Source organism: Salmo salar, chromosome 10 (assembly GCF_965601325.2).
Source record: "Salmo salar chromosome 10, fSalSal1, whole genome shotgun sequence".
NCBI classification, from domain to species: domain Eukaryota; kingdom Metazoa; phylum Chordata; class Actinopteri; order Salmoniformes; family Salmonidae; genus Salmo; species Salmo salar.
The window spans coordinates 72,738,098-72,744,079 of record NC_138300.1 but is presented as its reverse complement, the minus strand read 5'-3'; the positions used below and the strand labels follow the sequence as shown (position 1 = coordinate 72,744,079).

Sequence of the window (5,982 nt, the reverse complement as noted above, 5' to 3'; positions counted from 1 at the left end):
GTACTTGTAAGAAGTGCTATACAAATTGACTGATTGATCCACTTAAAAAGGACAAGGTATGTGAATCTGGTGGAAAGTAGAGTATGCATGTATTAGTTCCTTGAGATGAGAACTTGAGGCAGTTGATGTGGAAGACTGGACACACATGGGGAGAAGTAAAAAAATTAAAAAAATGCCCAGGACCAGATATGCTGGAAAACTGTTGTCAATGGGTTGTGCTCCAGGAGGCGTAAAAGGCCTAAGTGAGCAAATAAATATGTATTGGTTCCTCTCCAAAGATGTTGGGTTGCCTCAATTAATGAGTGTCCCATAGCCTTGCACCCTAGCTATCTCACACAGAAAAAAACAAGCAACAAGGCAATCCCTCCTAAACCAAGTAAAGTACTTATACTTCACTCTTCCCAGGGTACTCCCCAGAGCTCACCATTTGAAAGTTTGAACTCTGATCCATTTCCTGAGGGTCCCTTTGAGTGAAACCACAGTGGAAGGAGAAGGCGGTGGCTGGGACATGGGTCTTTCCCCCTGAAGGCTGATTCTCCCAGTACCCCCATTTCCTCCTGTAGATTGTTAGACTTGTAGGACAGGAATGCGGATAGGCTGACATATATAGCTGTATTTCACTGCCAGTGTAAGTCAGGCTTCAGGAGTCCTTGCTACCTACTGTAGCACAGTAAGTCTGTGTTTTGTGTCGTAGAGTGACTAGAGTGCTGACATCTCTGTCTGCTTAGAAATGTAATAGATGGGTCAAACTTGGACTCTGTTGGGAGAGTCAGTGTAATTATGTGACTTGAAACACAATTTCACTTTAATTGCAGACTTTTGACCACATCGGTACTTGTTATTTCGAGAAAAGTCGTTTTGGAAACGTGCAACCAAATCACGTGGCAACCAAATTGTAGAATTCCCTTGTTCTAGGTTTTGTACATATCCCCAGGAGAAATCAATATAGCACAGATTGTTATCCCCAGTGCCTATAATATACACAAATAGTATCAAGAATTGTGTGAAATGGAGAGACATGATACACTTGACCTTATGTTGCTTGCTCATGGTCACATAGGACTTTTGATCTTTATAGTTCAAAGATGTTTAGGTCAGATATCTTGTTTAGTTCTTGAGTTCTACTTATAGCACATGGCATTCACGTGGCTAAGTTACACAAACATACAATAGGGCCACACAGTGTTTGTGCAACCTAACATGTCCCCTGAACATCTTTGATTCTATGATTTCTCTACATTTTCATCAGATTAAGAACCTCTGTGGCTGAAGTCAAACTGTTTAAAAAAACGATCACGGAACCTCCTACCTCAAAGGCAGGAAGTTCACAAGGTCAATATTATCTAACCTTTTTATGACAGTCGATGGGTAAACGTCATATTAACGCTCCTGTCTAATGGGAAACGTTATACTGAAGTTCCAGTCTATTTTATAGCATTTCTTGGACCTGATGGTGACTTCCCCCATATATGGTCTGTAACAGTTGATCCAGAGCCACAGAACTATCTAATCTCTTCAATTATTCTTTACTTTGTACGCACTTTACAAGTGTCCACCATAGTAGTGGTGCCCAATACTAGAGGCGTAACGGTTGATAGTAAAGTACAACGCCCAATGATTTTTAAATCAATTATGTAGCATTCAACCTGAGTAGTGCCCGATACTAACAATTGAGTACCTGGTCTCAATTGGGCTCCCCTGAATAAATAAAAGTTTAATAAAACAATGCTCACATTGCAATTTAGGCATGCTAGCGAGTGGTTGTTGAAGCTCATGGAAACGAAACATGGAAACCAGTATTCTCTTTTATTTGCTAAAAGCAAAGAAACAATGGGGGGGAAATAATCATGTGTTTTCCAAAATAGTTCCCCTCCCTCAGTCAACACACACAACACCACATAATGACAAAGCAAAAACGGGTATTTAGACATATTTGCAAATGTATTACAAATAAAAAAGTTATCACATTTACATACACTACTGTAAATGAAAGAGACACTTCCATTTAAGAATGGAGGCCACTGTGTTCTTGGGGACCGTCAATGTTGAATAAATTTTTTTGGTACCCTTGCCCAGATCTGTGCCTCGACACAGTCCTGTCTCAGCGCTCTACCGAATAATTATTTCAACTCATGGCTTGGTTTTTGCTTTGACATCCGCTTTCAACTGTGGGCCCTTATATAGACAGGTGCGTGCCTTTCCAAATCATGTCCAATCAATTGAATTTACCACAGGTGGACTCCAATCAAGTTGTAGAAACGTCTCAAGGATGGTCAATGGAAACAGGATGCACCTGACCTTAATTTCGAGTCTCAAAGCAAAGGGTCTGAATACATATGTAAATAAGGTATTTCTGTTTGTATTTAAAAAAACATTCTAAAAACCTGTTTACACTTTGTCATTATGGGGTGTGTAGATTTGATGTAAGGGGTCTAAATACCTTCCGAATGCACTGTATAGTGTACATACCTACAAACATGTTAGAGCTAAGAAGTGTGGGCTCCTTACTTCCTGTTTTCAACCTGTTGCATACTGCAGTAAGCCACAGTAGCAATGTATTTCGACTGTTGGGAGATGTTTCATGGGCTGACGCCGGTGAGACGTGCACGGCGGCGCTACAGCAAGAGTGTAGCTAGCTAGCAAGTAACAGTTGCTTTCTAACTGCAAGTTCGGCTGACTAACTGTGGTAAATCCATATGACGTACCGGTAAGTTAATATATAGCTCAGTGAGTAAATCCCTGTTTTACCAGTACTAATGCTACCGCTTCGCCTTAGTTGTTACCAAATGCAAAGTTGTCTGCAAAACTGCAAGGCGTCTCTACAGTAATAAACCTAGCTGTCAAAGGGAACGTGCTTGATGGACAATGTGATAAAGTACTCTAAAGTAATCCAAAAATCTGCAAACAGTTCAGTTAAAAACAATTGTTTTAATTAGCTAGCTTTCTTTCAAAGTATAGAGACTGTGTAGCTAGTGAAATTAATTTTGCACTTGTGTTTAGCAGAGTAAGATTATGTCCTATCCAACAGGCACCAAATGTGAGAACTTATACTGTAGTTGCCTACATGCGACTAAGCTACCCATCCCAGCCACCCTCTGCAATGTGTGGCCACAGCTGTGGAACCATGGTTAGACAGACACCTTCCCCCCCCACTGAGAATGTTTGAGTATGTCAAGTTCATAGAATTTAGGTTATACATTGATCCATGAGACAGGAAATGTGACTATTCACTTACTCCACCTTTGTCTGTGTTTCAGGAGTTAACAGACAATTCAGCCTCACTGAAGTTTGTCCAGAAAAATACAGTGTACACTAAGAGCACAAGGTGAGACCCAAATGCAGACACAGGAGGCAGATGGTAGAGCGCCGAAATGTATTATAAAGGGAGTAGGCAAAGGCAGGTCGGGGACAGGTCAGAGTACAAACAGTACCAGACGATAAGGCAGTCTCAAGACCAGGCAGGGGTCAGATACCAGATCCGAGTCCAAAAACAGTACAAGGGGATAGGCTGGCTGGTAGTCAGAACAGGCAGTGGTCAGGCAGGTGGGTTCGGAGTCAGGACAGGCAAGGGTCGAAACCAGGAGCACTAGAAACAGAGACTGGGGGTGAAAAACTAGGAGCAAGGAAAACCGCTGGTTGCTTTGGAAAACAAGACAAACTGCCAGAGAGAGACAGGAAACAGGGCTATATACACTGGGGATAATAAGTGACACCTGGAGGGGGTGGAGACAATCACAGGTGAACCAGATCAGGGTGTGACAGTACACATGCATTTAAGTAGCTTGTTGTAAAAGTAGGTCTATATCACTCTTAATAACATCATAACTCTCACACGCCTAAAAAAGTAAGAAAGAGAAGATTCTCTCTCTCTCCCAAAAAAATGCAAAATCATGATTGTCCAACCCTGCTAAAATCCCTATAACACCTGGATGAAGTAGAGTAGAGTCAGGACTACAACAAGGCTGGATAATCATGGGGGACTTGACCTGGGTGTTAATGTACACAGTCGGTAGGAACCCGACAGCACTGTCTTGACTATATACAGAGAGAGAATCCCTGCCTCTAAATCAATTATCTGGATTAAACTGAGAACAGCAAAATGGTCATGTATGGTCAGGATCCATGACAGACATAATGACAATTTAACAACCTACATGTGTTTCATGTGTCTTACAGGGCTGAAGACTCCAGGATGCAGATAAATGACTGAGGCTGAGCAAGCAGGAATATTGACATAAAATGAGGATGAAATTGTAAAAAAAATAGCTAGCACAGAATGGGTCGATGTTTTGTTATTTTTATCAGTCATTGCCTGTTCTGATAATGTTTACATAACCAATTACAAACTGAGAAAACCATGGTGTGGAAAATAAATTTGTACAATGTACAGAACACCCACATTTTCATTGTCTACTCCTGTGCTCAGGGTCCTATCATATATTGACTACTGAGGGTTCCCAATGTTACAATACGTTTGAGAGGGGCAACATTGACATTTTACATTTTTATGGGGGTCCTCATGAGCGTCACTGAAATTAGAACCATGTCTGTCCTCTAACAAGCCGCCACTTCCTCCTCTCTTGGCTATAACCTATATTACAGTACACACATTCTGGTACAGGAACACTGGTGTCATTGTTCGGAGAATACAAGCTAACTAGTAATTTTGTACTGCATACACCAACAGTGTCATTTCTGGATGAAGTTTTATAATACTAAGTAAATAATAAGGAAAATACAGTAAAATTACATGATATGTATACATTGTAAGATGTTTATTGATAGGCAATGCATTTGGTACAGAGTATGATTTGACCAAGTGACAGCCTTATTCTAACCGGCTCATCAAAACAATGTGCAAGAAGGTGGGCTATTAGTAGCTTGCTATATTGCTTCAAAAGTATTGGTCCACATTCTAGCTAGTGTCCATCACCGATACAGGCAATATTTGCTTTCCTTGGCTCCCTACAGAAAGCTTCAGGGTCAACTGGTATATTGGCCGTCTAGTAGCCAGCTAGTGGGGATACTTGTAAACATTACAGCTAGGTCATTCCAGCTGTTGTTTAGGTAGCTAGCTAGCTAAATTTTCGAGTACTGTAGCTAGCTACTAACTACCTAACCTTTACTCTTAAGGGCTCGGTTTTTAAAAAGTTATCTGGATGTTGCTTATCAGATAGGATTAAATGCATAGAAATACAATGAACAGAACGGACAAATCATTGACTTGAATGGGGGCAGCTGAATGGTAGCTAGCTATCTAGCATATTTGTGACTCACCGCCTCGATTCGTTATTACGTAGAAAAAGTGGCTAAGCAGCAGCATTAAAAAATAGTAGTAGTGTGTGTGGGTGTTAGGAGAGAGTCATGTGAATGTGCATAGAAACACTGCAGACAGTCCGGATGACTGGGAACTCGCCCCCAGTGATAAACTGGTCCGTCCGCACCACGCACCAAGGGAATCTATTTTCGTAGAGGCTGTTTCTGTCCTGCCCTTGATTTTGGTGCAGTGTGTGTCATGTAAAAATCTTCCCAGCCTGAAATATTTCCTAATCGTTCTGATTGTCACGTCATGCTGTAATATTCACCCAGCATGAAAATGTTCCCAGTTCAATAATTGCATGCGCATCTCTTAATGTGGATGGCTGAGCTCGTGCGGATGTTTCCCTCACACCCTCCCTCGACCTTGAAAAACTGTTCTGTGGGCACGGGCATTTGGTTCACAGATCTGCCAATCAATGGTGGCTAGGAGTATTGACACTGACCAATCAGAAACTTGTTGAGGCATGAGGTCAGCATATAAACACCTGGACTCGCGCATCAAAGTACTGAGGGTTGATGTGAGGAGAGATTTTTCATATTTGTAAAGACTTGGGCTCTCACGGGAGGGTGTGAGAGAAACATCCGCACGTGTGGCCTGTGATCAGGAAGTGATGGTCAACACTGTGGTGGAGCTTGTTCTTGTTTTGGCCACTGTAGTTTTCA

At 41.6% G+C, this 5,982-nt stretch overlaps 1 long non-coding RNA gene across 2 annotated transcripts; it reads left to right on the top strand.

Moving 5' to 3' along the window:
* Positions 1-2,146: 2,146 nt before the first annotated feature.
* Positions 2,147-4,398, top strand: LOC106560781 (uncharacterized). 2 transcript variants are annotated; one of them, XR_001318672.3, is made up of 4 exons: positions 2,147-2,707; positions 3,029-3,166; positions 3,258-3,325; positions 4,177-4,398. It is a non-coding gene; the product is annotated as an uncharacterized LOC106560781 (long non-coding RNA). The 2 variants fall into 2 exon arrangements; XR_001318673.3 differs by lacking the exon at positions 3,029-3,166 and having other exon boundaries at positions 2,393-2,707.
* Positions 4,399-5,982: the final 1,584 nt, after the last annotated feature.